Genomic DNA, 14,399 nt, shown 5'->3' with positions numbered 1-14,399 from the left:
CGTCGACTGAGTTGGGCGTGCGAACGTGGCACATAAAGAGTTAAGAGGCATGGAGTAAATCAAACTGGGAACAAAATATCCCAGTTGTTCATAATGTTGCAGCGTCACTCAGATATTGAAAGATGAAATGATGAATCGCATTAAGAGGAGCCAGTCGTCAGGTATGTAATACGTGCAGGTTAATGATGCTTTTACGATCCAAACCCGCCCTCTTCTATAAATCTCACGTGCTGAATGCACGTGCATGTTGATTTACGTGCTTGTTCGTATGGAATTCCTCTCGTGTCATGGGTGAACATTCGTTTCAATTCATTAAACTCTGAGATTCCTTTATCATGAAGCAGATTTTATAAGATCAATCAAACATCTCTCTTTTAGAAACAATGATATTGTGGATATCTCGGATTGATGGTTTCTGCCTCTGTTACACTTAAAAACGATGATTTATTACAATCACTTTCTAGATTGTATTGTTAATGTTTTCAGATGGTTTTAAGCAATTCCGAAATCACCTTCTCTGTAGTCCATGCCTTTGAGATAGAGAAAGAACGTTTCTTAGCTCCAATCGTTGTGACGACTAACTGAAAGGTCGATAAAACCACCGTTTATCTTTTCAAGACCTTCTCAAAGTGGTCTCTCAAATTACCTTCTCTTTGAAATATGAACACTCACGCTATTATTCTGTGCACGATCTACGTTTTACTCGCTGTGGTAGGGTTTGTTGGCAATAGCTTTATTCTCGTGTCTTTGTTCGTCTCTAAGAAACTTCGAACTACCACGAATGTCTTTGTTGCTGCCATGGCGGCAAACAGCTGTATTGCTTCAGGGACGTCCATCATTCAAGTCCCAGCCTTTGTTGGGGTTCGCACTAAAGTTTTCATGACAGCGTGTACGATTGTCGGTGCGACGTCGGTCACATTCGTCCAAATCAACGGATTACTTATCACATTCATTGCTTTTTGTCGATTCGTGAAGATTACAAAACATTCGGAGACATTTCAAACCATCTTTTCACCCTGGAAAATAGCCATGATGATCGGTTTCTGTTTCCTCTTTCCTCCTGGAGTCACGCTGATCTTCATTGTCCTCCATTTAGCTGAAATTGGCCTAAATAGCGCCAGTATTTGTTTTTTCCACCACAGTTATTTCTTTAACATTTTTAGCGCTGTTATCATCCTGCTTCTCTTGATAATCGTTTGCGTGTGCTATGGCAAGATCCTTCTTTTCCTCAAGCGCCACTTCAAGCGGATTCGTCACAATGGCGGCACAGTGGATCAGCATGAGAGCACCGAACGGGATAAGAGTGAGACCAGCACGGGCATCCCTCCATCTCAATCTCGGCCTAAAGTCTGTTTTAAGGAGCGAAGTCTTGCTGTGGAGGCCAGGATCACAAGGAACATGGTGGTTGTTGCAGGTGTCTTCGTTCTCTGTCTTCTCCCGATGGTTGTTAGTGTATTCACCATAGCCAACGAAATAGCTGGGGCCTACTGCTACGCTTTCGTCAGCTGTTCTGACTGCATTAATCCTTTTCTCTTCGGCTGGATGCATCCGGATTTTCGGCGAGTCTTTCACTCCCTGATCAGACGAGTCGGTGATATCACTTGTTTTCTTAAGTCAACACCTCTTCAAGTAATTACAGTTCAAGCATAAACTTCTCAGGAAGGCGGAGATTTCGTATTCAACTCCCACTGCTAGAGGAATTTCGTAATGGAAAATGTTTTCTTTTTTATCATTGTTGTTTTAAGTACTCAGTAAGCTTGAATATTCACTTAAAGCAGCTTTGATTTTTTTAAGGAGAAACTAGTGTAATGGACCGATTCATTCCATTAAGGCTTAGAATAGCAAAACTGTTTTTAGAAGTTTACTTTCTACCAAGTGAGTTGGGTTGGGAAATGATTCTCAAAGTGGTTTTCCATGACTCCTTCCACGCCCCTTTGTGACCTAATGGGTGTCGTGTAAAAATGAAGCGAATGCTTGGATCTATCAAAAAGACACAAACGTTTCAGTGATATATCTGCAACAATGAGGTTTATACTGACTGCTTTTGTCTCCAGTAAAATGTCAAAGTTGCGGAAGTTTCTGTCACATTTGTACAACATGAAAGTATATAATGTTTGTCTTTATATCCAGTAAATTCTACAATTTATAAAAAAACACCAAAATCTCACCTGACACCCAGTTTCATTATCCTCCATTCAGACAATTGCTTTGATGATCAATAAAATCGCAGATTTATTCGTATTATGTGTGTTGTACGTTGTGAATACTATACCTGTCTTGTTATTCTTTGAGATCCATTTACGTCGTACATTATAAGACCGAAATATATACAAACACGAACACTAACGTAGAGAAAGAGAGAAAAAAATATATATTGAAACAGGATGGGAAAAAAGATGCCCCCGAATAAAGTTTGTGCCCTCAATCTTTGACTGTTTGGTCCCTAAGCATTTAATTTTGATTTCTCTTATAAATTTTTCAGGCAAACGCGCGTTTTGGGTTATCTGTTCTAGGTACAAGACGGTGCAGTGAAACGTGTAGGGGATGATTCATTCACATGCCTTAGTTTGGATTAAACACAACAGGGAGGTGACACCTCCCTGAACACAACAATCATAACCTCGTGAAGACGGATATTTGGAATTTAAAAATTATCATCGACGTTTACTTTTGGACAGAAGGTAGCAAGAATAGCAACTTTCTTCAAAACATTTATTGAATTGTAACGTTAACAGTTATAACAACCTTCATGTCAATGATTATATTATATTTACGTTATGTTAGAACAAATATCTCTAGAAATTACAGTTTTGTAAAGGTCCATCAATATGGACGAAGTACCGTTTGATTTGAAAATGAAACCGTCATTGAATTGGTTTACAAAGAATTATAAACTCTTACTTTTGAATACACATTCTCAAATGGAATAATCACTTTAATTGCATTTAAATATGTCTTTCGATTTTTTCTTTATTTTGTTCTTTTCTCTCCTCTTACCTCTCTACTGTTCTGTAATCCGGATAATTTATGCACATTATACTTATGTTTTCTAGGCGTCAGCGACTTACAAGGCTCACTGTTCTTCTCTGTTGATCCTTGTTCACCTGGAATTATGTACCGGTTTTGTCCTTGTTGTTGTTTTCATTTTAGTTGTTTTCAGTGTATGACTTGTTTGTTGTTTTATGTCAGTACACTTGAACTTGAACTTGAACAGAGCAGTGTGTGCCTAACAAACATTAAAGTTCTTCAGTTATAGTGAAATCAGTCCATCTCAGTATAATCTTCTTTTTATTGGTTGTTTGTGCAGTAGCTACATGGTAATGCATATTAATCGACAGGCACACATACCCATGATATTGATATACTGCAAACTCTGCAGATTTGATTCAAATTACAATGTCATATAAACAGGGAACTTTACTTAACTAAGGTTACAGGCAAATCAGTGGTTTTGACAAGTAGTAGTAATTTCGTGTGCGAATACGGTTTGGATAATATCTCTTCTTTTTGTAATTCCTTTTCACTCTTTCTGACAGCCATCCTAGATCTAAATTAAGTGCAGATGTGGCTATGATGCCAAGTTACGTTCAAATATTCTTACAACAGTGCCCCACTACGCCATAGTCTTTTACTCCATTATGTATGAGTAACTTAGAATAATAACGTGTCATCAAGACATACTGTTGTGTTGTACGTTCATTTCCAGAACTCTTTGCTACAAAACTTGATGAAAGAAAATTTTTGATAAATGATGTCACTGCGATATGCTAAATATGTACATCTAAAGTGAGAAATTAGTAGCTACATATTAGGTTGGCCATCTTTATACGTCATCCCACCCGACCTGAAAGCCAATCCGGCATCCTTATAGGTGATGTTCGGTAATCAGAAGAGTCATTATTCCAAAGTTTCGATAACATTATACAGCTGCCGTCAAAAAAAAAAAGAAGAAAAGAAATGAAATTAGGTTCATACTATAGCCTAGATCTTTTGAAATACAGTTTATTTTGTTTTGGGTTAATTAAAACCCTACATAACCAACTTACGGATAACAATGAACTGTCACCGAATGTTTACTTATATCTACGAGATACGACTAGCCACGTGATGGCGCTATGCATACGGACAGAATGAGATAGAGAGAAAGAGAGGTATTCCTATGAACGCTGAAAGTCAATGAGTCAACATTGTACCAAATATAATCATTATCTAAACAGATTACATTTCTGAAAGTGAATGGAAGAAAGAGGCCCGCGTTATCACTCGGGGCTCGCTGGGACTTCTCCGAAAGTCTTTCGAGCGATGCCTGAATTCCATCGGCAACCGAGCAGGCTGCAAATTGGCCCGACGCCATCACTGAGTTATGACCTAGTAGGCAATTGTGTTGTCGTGGTTTTATCCCGCGCCATCTGTATATTATGCGGTATAGCCAACTTTGTTGCAGTCGGTATACAACAAGGCGCTTCGTTAGGTATGGTCGTAACAAAGAATATTGCACGCCATCTTGCAATCAGCAGCTTGAAGCAAAGTTTAGTAGCACCCTTTCATTCTAACACGTCGTCTGATGAAACAATATCATAGACACGAGTATGGGTGCATTAAAATAGATGACAAACATCATGCATGTCTGCTATCAAATAAGAACAAGAAATCTAACCTGAAGTCTTCACAGAAATTATTTTCATATATACAGAATAATGCTAATATCACACCTGTTAGTGTCAAAGTTTTCGAATTACTTCTTCTTCTTCTTCTCCTCCTTCTTCTTCTCCTTCTTCTTCTTCTTCTTCTTCTTCTTCTTCTTCTAGATGAAGTACTGGCATCTGGGAAGAGTATTTTCATACTTTGTACAGTGCTGAAAGTAGTGTGCCATACTGCATTGTTTGATGCTGTTTTGTTGCAATTCATCTATATACACTATAAAAAGTAAAAAGTGCTCTTTGTGCAAGTAAAATTAGCTCCTCTTCCAAGTAGATTTGACGCAGTGTCACCCCAACCAGCTGCCTCCTAAACTTTCCTAGGGAAGAAGCGGCTGTCACACTGGTAGGGAGCTGGTTCCAGAAGCAGACACTTGGGGAAAAGGGAGTTTTGAAACCAAGAGGTCCTGCAGAGTTGCTGTCGATATTGAGTATGTCTTCGTCCAGATGATCGTGTTACCGGGTAAATGTAAGGTGGTTCAGGTGGAATAGCAATCAATTGATGCAAGATGCGGAACCTCCGGGTACACCATGATGACTTTCAGCTGGACCCTTCTTTCTGCAAGAGATTGCCATTTTAAGGAGTGAAGCTTTTCATTGACACTGTGTCGAGGGTAAAAGTCTCCAAGAGAGAACCGAGCGGCACGCCTTTGATCCATTTCAAGCTTCCAGATTTGGTCTTGGCAGTGAGGATCCCAGTTCGAGTTCGGAATTTAATTTCAAAAACTTTTTTTCTGGTAGTTATTTCAAGAGGTATAAAGGAATTCGCGGCAAAATACCCCAGTAGCTCAAAATGTTGCAACGTCAATAACAGTATTAAACGGTGTTCTCATAAATCATATTGAGTTGAACGAGCTGTCAGGTATGTAATACTTGCAGGTTAATGATGATGCTTTTACGATCCAAATACCGCCCTCTACGAAATCTCACGTGCCAATCCACATGCATGTTGATTTACGTGTCTATTTTATATGAAATTCCTCTCCTGTCATGGGTGAACATTCGTTTCAATACTGCAAGTTCTGAATTTCCTTTCTTATGAAGCAGATTTTATTAGACTAATCAAACATCTCTCTTTCAGAAACTATTGTGGATATGTCGGATTAAAGGTTTCTGCCTCTGTAACACTTAAAAACGATGATTTATTACCCTCAATTTGTAGGTTGTCTTGGTGAACTTTTTAGATGGTTTAAGCAATTCCAAAATCATCTTCTCTGTAGTCCATACCTCTGAGATAGAGAAAGAATGTTTCTTAGCTCCAATCTTTGTAAAGACTGACTGAAAGGTCGACAAAACCACCGTTTAGCTTTTCGAGATCTTCTCATTGCGGTCTATCGAATTGTTTACTCTTCGAAATATGAACACTCACGCTATTATTCTGTGCACGATCTTCGTTATCCTCGCTGTGGTAGGGTTTGTTGGCAATGGCTTTATTCTCGTGTCTTTGTTCGTCTCTAAGAAACATCGAACTACCACGAATATCTTTGTTGCTGCCATGGCAGTAAACAGCTGTATTGCTTCAGGGACGTCCATCATTCAAGTTCCAGCCTTTGTTGGAGTTCGAACTAAAGCTTTCATGACAGCGTGTACGATAGTCGGTGCGACTTCGGTCACATTCGTCGAAATCAACGCATTCCTTATCACATTCATTGCTCTCTGTCGATTCGCGAAGATAACAAAACGTTCGGAGACATTTCAAACCATCTTTTCACCCTGGAAAATAGTCATGATGATTGGCTTCTGTTTTCTCTTTCCTCCTGGAGTCACGCTGATCTTCATTGTCCTCCATTTAGCTGAAATTGGCCTAAATAGCGCCAGTATTTGCTTTTTCCGCCACAGTGATTGCTATAACTACACCTGCGCTGTGATCATTCTGATGCTCCTGATAATCGTTTGCGTGTGCTATGGCAAGATCCTTCTTTTCCTCAAGCGCCACTTCAAGCGGATACGTCACAATGATGGCGGCACAGTCGATCAGCATCAAAGCAGCGCAGTGGACCACAGTGAGACCACCGGCAGCCCATCCGTTCAAATTCGGCCTAAAGTGTGTTTTATGGAGAGGAATCTTGCTGTGGAGGCCAAGATCACAAGGAATATGGTGGTTGTTGCAGGTGTATTTGTGCTTTGTCTTCTTCCTATGGCTCTTTGTGTATTCATCACAGGCAGCGAAATAGCTGGGGCCTACTGCTATGCTTTCGTCAGCTGTTCTGACTGCATTAATCCTTTTCTTTTCGGCTGGATGCATCCAGATTTTCGGCGAGTTTTTCACTCAATGATTAGACGACTCGATAATATTGCTTGCCTTCTTAAGACTGGACCTCGCCAAGTAGTTACAATTCAATCATAAACTTTTCCGGAACGTGTTGATTCGTGTTTAAGTCCAATGATTCGAGGGGTTTCATCATGGAAAATGTTGTTGCAAAAGCTGCTATTATTTTTGCTGTAGTTAGTAAGCATGGTAAGTGAGCCTGACTATTCAATTAACGCAATGTAAGTAACTAACGTAATGAAATGTGACCCTGCATCACAAAACAAACAGAAAGTAGCCAGACATGGATTTTTAGTGAAGGGCAGATTTTGAAAGGGCAGACTCTAAGCTTTAAAATAATGTATAATTCAGCTCAAATAGACACTCCTAGCCTATTCAAATATCTGAAAGAAAGCACACACTCTGGAAAAGTGTGAACTGAGACAAGAGGCTCTGAAGTACAGTGTCTATTCAAGCGATTAATCTTTACCAAGTCATGCTCACTGGCGTAGCCAGGGGGGGGGGGCGATGGGGGCGGTCGCGTGTATACTGTATGCATGCACATGAAGCGGGTCTCCTTTGCAACCTTTCATCAAATAAGATATTTTTTTGAATAGTTCACTCAAAGTGTGCACCAGATCGTTGAATTTCAGTTCAAAATATGCACAATTTCTCGTGCTTGGGAGGGGGTATCCCTCTCCCAAACCCTCCCCCTCTGTGCCTCTTTCCCTAGCTAAGTACACTTTTTAGATTTACAAAAAATTGTGAATAATTCTGAGTCCACAAGACTTATATTCCGAAAACTGAAGGTTCCCTCATAAGGAGAATTTCCCCTTTTAATCGACCCTTTCCTCCCTCAGTCCCCCCCCCCCACCATCAGTTTTTTTGTTTTTTTTTAGTGATTTTCCAAATGTTGATTCCATCAAATATGCGTATACGAGATATCTCAATTTCAACCTTAAAAAGATAAAAGCTCCATCGGAAGGGAAGGGTGGAGATAACACTCGCCCACGCCTTCTCCCTGCTCCCCCCCCCCCCCGCCATGCAAAGAAGTAGACTGTGGCTATACCCAGATCGCTTTATTTCAATTCTACAAACGCAAAAGCTCCGCGAGAGGGAGGGGGAATCCCCCTTCCCCTAAGCTCTAGACTTTATATATACGCACAGATGGTGCACATTGGGAATAAGAGCTAAATTCACACTTTTAACACTTCGATGAAAAAGCATTGCACCAAAAATGTGCACCAGATCGCTGAATTTCAGGTCTGAAAACGCAAAATCACCTTCGTGTGGGAGGGGATATGCCCCTATCTACACCCTCGTGCTTTTTTCTGTTTTATTGCTGAACAGACAGTGTTCATGATATTCAGTGCAAGAATTAACACAAGAAGACTAGTGTATTTAAATGATACCATTTTATAGGCAAATTGTTCAATAATAATCTACACTAAAATATCCTGCTACCTTAAACAAGTGGGACTGTTTCACGTCGATAAAACGCGCAAAAACATGCATCAAATTGCACCATTTGCAACATCAAAATGCAAAAAAAAAAAAAATTCTTACCGTGGGAGGGGGACACCCCCTCCCACCCCCTCCCCTCGCCCCTCGCTCGCTTGCTCCGCTCGGGTTCAGTCGCGTCCATGATATTCAGTGAACAGAATTAATACAAGAAGTGTATTTAAAATTATACCATTTTATAGGCAAATTGTTCAATAACAATTTAATCTACACTAAAATATACTGCTACCTTAAACAAGTGGGACTGTTTCACGTCGATAAAACGCGCAAAAACATGCATCAAATTGCACCATTTGCAACATCAAAATGCAAAAAGTTCTTACCGTGGGAGGGGGGCCACCCCCCTCCCACACCCTCCCCTCCCCCCTCGCTCGCTCCGCTCGCTCGGGTTCAGTCGCGTTCATGATATTCAGTGAACAGAATTAATACAAGAAGTGTATTTAAATTATACCATTTTATAGGCAAATTGTTCAATAATAATCTACACTAAAATATAATGCTACCTTAAACAAGTGGGACTGTTTCACGTCGATAAAACGCGCAAAAACATGCATCAAACTGCACCATTTGCAACATCAAAAGTTCTTACTGTGGGAGGGGGGACACCCCCCTCCCATACCACGCCCTCCCCTAGATCCCCCACGCTCGCTCCGCTCGCTCGGGTTCAGTCGCGTTCATAATATTCAGTAAAAAGAATTAATACAAGAAGTGTATCTAAATTATACCATTTTATAGGCAAATTGTTCAATAACAATTTAATCTACACTAAAATATACTGCTACCTTAAACAAGTGGGACTGTTTCACGTCGATAAAACGCGCAAAAACATGCATCAAATTGCACCATTTGCAACATCAAAATGCAAAAAGTTCTTTCTGTGGGAGGGGGGACACCCCCCTCCCACACCCTCCCCTACCCCCTCGCTCGCTCCACTCGCTCGGGTTCAGTCGCGTTCATGATATTCAGTGAACAGAATTAATACAAGAAGTGTATCTAAATTACACCATTTTATAAGCAAATTGTTCAATAATAATCTACATCAAAATAAACTGCTACCACAAACAAGTGGGACTGTTCGACGTCGATAAAACGCGCAAAAACATGCATCAAATTGCACCATTTACAACATCCAAATGCAAAAAGTTCTTACCGTGGGAGGGGGGACACCCCCCCCCCCCCCCCAAACCCTCCCCCCCCCCCCCCTCGCTCGCTCCGCTCGCTCGGGCTCGGTAGCTTCGCTCCCTCGCAGACTAACCGCCCCCCCTAAGATGAAATCCTGGCTACGCCGTTGGTCATGCTAGTTGCGCGATGAATGTGACAAAAACTCCAAGCAGATGATTTGGGTCAACCTGGCTAATCTTGATTTTTTTCTAATTTTTTTGAAGACGCGAGTCTTCTTCTACATTATGCTAAAGTTGGGGATTATAAACGAACACTCTTTTGACGAGTATTGTGATTAGATGTGTCCTGAAGAGCCCCCTTTTCATTTCTTAAAAACCCCGTACACATTTCTCACTTTGACATCTAATGAGTTTAGAAAGAATGATGCTACTGCTTTGGACAGAATGTGTTAATAAAGCATGCTCAACTTCAGTTTAATTAGATAATGCCTTCATTATTGTTGCTCCCGTGGTGTACATAGCTAGTCTTTTCTCAGTTCACATTTTTCCGGAGTGTGAGCTTTCTTTCCAATAATTAGATAGGCCAGGAGAGTTCATTTAAATGAGTTATACGTCATTTCAATCTTAAATTCTGCTCTTTCCGAATCTTCCTCTTCACTAAAAATCATTGTCTGGCCACCTTTTGTTGGTTTTGTGATGCAGGGTCACATAATATAGGTTTTCTCGGTCAATTTCATACTTTTGTCATTCAAGTTCGTATTCCTAGCATTCGATTTCACGCATTCCACGCTCGCAGCACTGAATCAGCAATCAAATTCAAAATCCGGTCATTCGAATTCACTATCCGAGCATTCAAATTCACTGTCGGAGCATTTAAATTCACTATCGGAGCATTCAAATTCACTATCGGAACATTCAAATTCACTATCGGAGCATTCAAATTTAAGAGAGGAGCACGCATTTCATCAATGAGCAGTCAAATTCATGTCAAGCTGGCGACGGAATCTCGTCGGTCATTCAAATTCGTGAATAGGCAACCATGTTCCAAATAACTGCATTCAATTTAAAAGAAGTCCTGAATTTACTTAGTTTGGGGTCGTGTATGCATGTGTTTCTCATTTGGCTTTGAATATATTGGGATTGACGATGATTATTTATTTTACAGTAGATTTCCACCTGTTCATTGACAATTTTGAACTCGCGCTTAGCAAATATGTAGGAATATACAGGCACATGTCCCTCGGATTGGACATATATAAAATGGAGGTCCCATGTGTAAGAGAGTCACAACTCACAACGTAAAAGATCCCACTTCATTTATTCATCGCAAAGAGCAGAACATCAAACTGGACCCCATATTATGGAAGACCAGCTTTTGCAGCTGAATATGGGTTATCCAGCCATCCCGTTTGATGGAAAACGAAACAAACAAACAAAATTAGGCACTGTATAGGCCTACAGACAAGCATAATATGGAGGGTTGGTTGACACTTTCGAGGAAAAAAACCCCACAAATTTCGACTATATTGAAACTGATACATGAACATTTTATACGTGTTGTTTGCTGTGTATTGCTGTCTTATTGATTTACTTTTGCGGGGCTATGTGGGATCATTGTGTGTCAGTTTGTCTTTAAATTGATGAATTGTCATTATCATGATTATGTGGTTAGTGTTGGGGCGTTGTCAGCATGCAGTATCACCAAGAAATATGATTACTAGTCGTTGTGTTGTTTGGATGCACTGCTGATTGGACATTGCAATTTGAAATTTATTGAGATGAAAAACAAAGAATACATGAACAGAGAACAATGTAGAACCTGTAAACAACCATAATTACACTATATGCAAGCCTTTATTGGTTGTGTTGGCCCTTTTCCCTTTCTTAAAAGTCTACTCCATTTTCCTCGTTAAATTGATTGCACGAAGTAGGAACTTGATCGCCTGAAAATGAATTTGAATGCTCCAAATAAACTCATTGGGACTATCACGTGACTATCGCATGAATTTGAATGCACGAGCAGGAAAGTCGGTGCTCCCATTTTGAAATTGAATGCCAATCGTGAATTTGATTTCACGAAAACGAAATAGAACGCCCATAAATGAAATTGATCGCTCGGATTCTGAATTTGAATGCCCGAATATTTTTGCGTGCGTACGCTGCGTGAATTTGAATGCACATTAATGAATTTGAGAGACAAAAGTATGAAATTGACCGGGAAAACCTATATTATCCAAATAAATCAATTTTTGGGTAGGATTGTTCTTGGGCATATTGCTGAATAAACTTACGTTGATGTAGGCCACTTTATAAATCAGTTGGGAAAAGAACTTAAAAAAAACACTTCTTTAATCGAACCCATCTACTTGATTGACATAAAGAAGAATTGTTCATATATCATTATTATTATAATCAAAATGTATCTCCACGCATTAATAGTTCGTATGCGATATGCTGTACCCTCCATACGTAGGGTTGTACATTGTTTATCGAGAAGGAATAACAAAATTATGCATAATGTTTATGTTTTTTGACGAATTTTCTCGTAGTACTCCTCGCTTGCTAATAGGTGGACACGAATATCAGTGACGACTGACAAATTGTTCCTCCATTGTTCGCACTTTGTGTATTGTTATTATTCATTTCGACCAAGTAGGTGTCATAACACTGTAAAATTACCATAAGTTTGCACAATATCATTGCAAATTCTTTTCATTCTACAATGTTTTATTTACCTTATTTCCAGTTACCAAGAAAGTGAAATATGATATGTTTTTGTCGAAAATGAAATAGACTTCGAATTGAATTGAATTGAGGGTCCCATATCGTACAAGCTTTGCTTCTTAGTGGGACCCTCCACTTCCATCCTCATCCTTAGTTGACTTGTATTATACGCTTTATGTACTTAACAAAGATGTAATCGCATCTACTTCTCATTTTCATATTTTTTTATGTACCTTTTCAAATTTTGTTCTGTATCACAAATATCCCGTGCATATGCAATGTACATAATTTCTTTGTTCATTTTGATGGAGGTGAAAATAAAGTTGAATTGAATTGAATTCAAATTTAATGCTTACATTTTGAATTTAAAAGATACTTTGATGACATTTACCAGAGAATATTATCAAAGGATATGATAAATCAATTAATATTGAAGAAATTGATTAATATTGCAGTAATAAAGTGGACGGAAAATCCTTAACAAATCTAGTAAAATGGTCATTTGATGTGAGATGAATGTATTATACATTGCAAAGATGTATGAAACGTAGGTCCTACATTATAAAGTGACAGAGAGAGAGAGAGAGAGAGTGAGAGAGAGAGACTTAATTACCATGCAATAGTTTGGTTTAAACACAATCATCATGTTATGATTACATTATGCCTCTTGAAGATACATGTTTAAAATGTGAAAATTTTCTTTGACGTTTAATTTTGGACAGCAGGTATCAAGCATATCAAACTTTTTGTGTTTACCAAGCATCATATTTCTTAATCTAAAGGCAAATCAGTCCATACATATTTTTTTCCTGGCTGTTTTGTGCAATGTTTGCACCGTGATGTATATTCACAGGAACACACATGCACACCCATCTGTAATTATGACAATAATCGTCACCTCGGCAGAATAATTCGATTCAAATCACAATGTCATCAGAACAGGAAACGTCAATCCATTCAAAAGGCAAATCAATAAATTTGACAAGTAATCACGTCTAGTGCGAATACAGTGTGGACAATTTTTTTTATTATTCTTTACTTTTTGTTGATTTCATTCTTAAGGTTAAATTGAGTGAAAGGCTGGTATTCAAATTGTCCCAACTGACATTTAATCAAATCTCAACTATGTCAAAGACTAACGTTTTATACTCCATGGTTTTTTTTTTTTATTTATTTATTTATTTTTTTTTTTTTGGTGTGAGTCAGCCATGTAAGGTGTCGTCAGGTTATAACCTCGTTGTGTTATATATATAGGCTCATTGCATAAAAATTTTCAATGAACTTTAATGCCAGTAATGAAATGATGATGTTACTGCAGTCTGCTAAACATGTAGAAATCGTTATTGGTTCGACACTCTCAATACAGCCAACACGACCTGAAATCGTACCAGACATCTTGGGTGATGTTCCGTATAAGGTTCATTGTTCCGAAGGTTCCATGTAGTTCGAAAATGAAATGAGGTTAGGAAAAGCGATTCTTTGAAATATACATTATATTTTTTGTTTGGATTAACGAACCTCCTGAATAACGAATCTTCAGAAAAAACTACTGTAACACTAGTAAACTGTAATAGTAACTGTAAAATAGATTCAACCCATTGAAGAAATTGGACGTGCCTTGACAGGCGTCTAATAACCGATGCGACGAGCCGCATGATGGCGCTCTTCATACAGACAAATTGGGAGAGATAACCATGATCACTAAAAATGAATGAGTAAGCATTGTAATGAGTCTATCTACCCGAAATAATTGTACTCATTGTAATGAGTATATCTATAAAATTATGTGACTGATAGCAGATAGAGGAAATAGTATGTTAAACGTATCGTTTTCAGTAATCATTTTATTGTTAAAGGTTATTCAAAAACATACAAACAAAAAACATACTTTTATGTTATGTGAATATTGTAAATGCACTGACTTTACTTTTAAGTGGTCAAGACAGCACTGTCTGGATTCGTCGTAATGACACTCATTATCAAAATGCTTCTTAGAATTTCAGAAAGTATAATAATTACTTATGTGACTTCATAATTATCATCGAGATTCCCTTAATATTTAAGACTCAACAAGAGCGTGACTATCAC

The sequence above is a fragment of the Diadema antillarum genome, unplaced genomic scaffold (genome assembly GCF_040938485.1).
Source record: "Diadema antillarum isolate AM-2024a unplaced genomic scaffold, OU_Dant_1.0 scf00000010, whole genome shotgun sequence".
NCBI lineage: Eukaryota > Metazoa > Echinodermata > Echinoidea > Diadematoida > Diadematidae > Diadema > Diadema antillarum.
The sequence above is the reverse complement of the archived record's forward strand: the minus strand, read 5'-3'. Positions refer to the sequence as shown.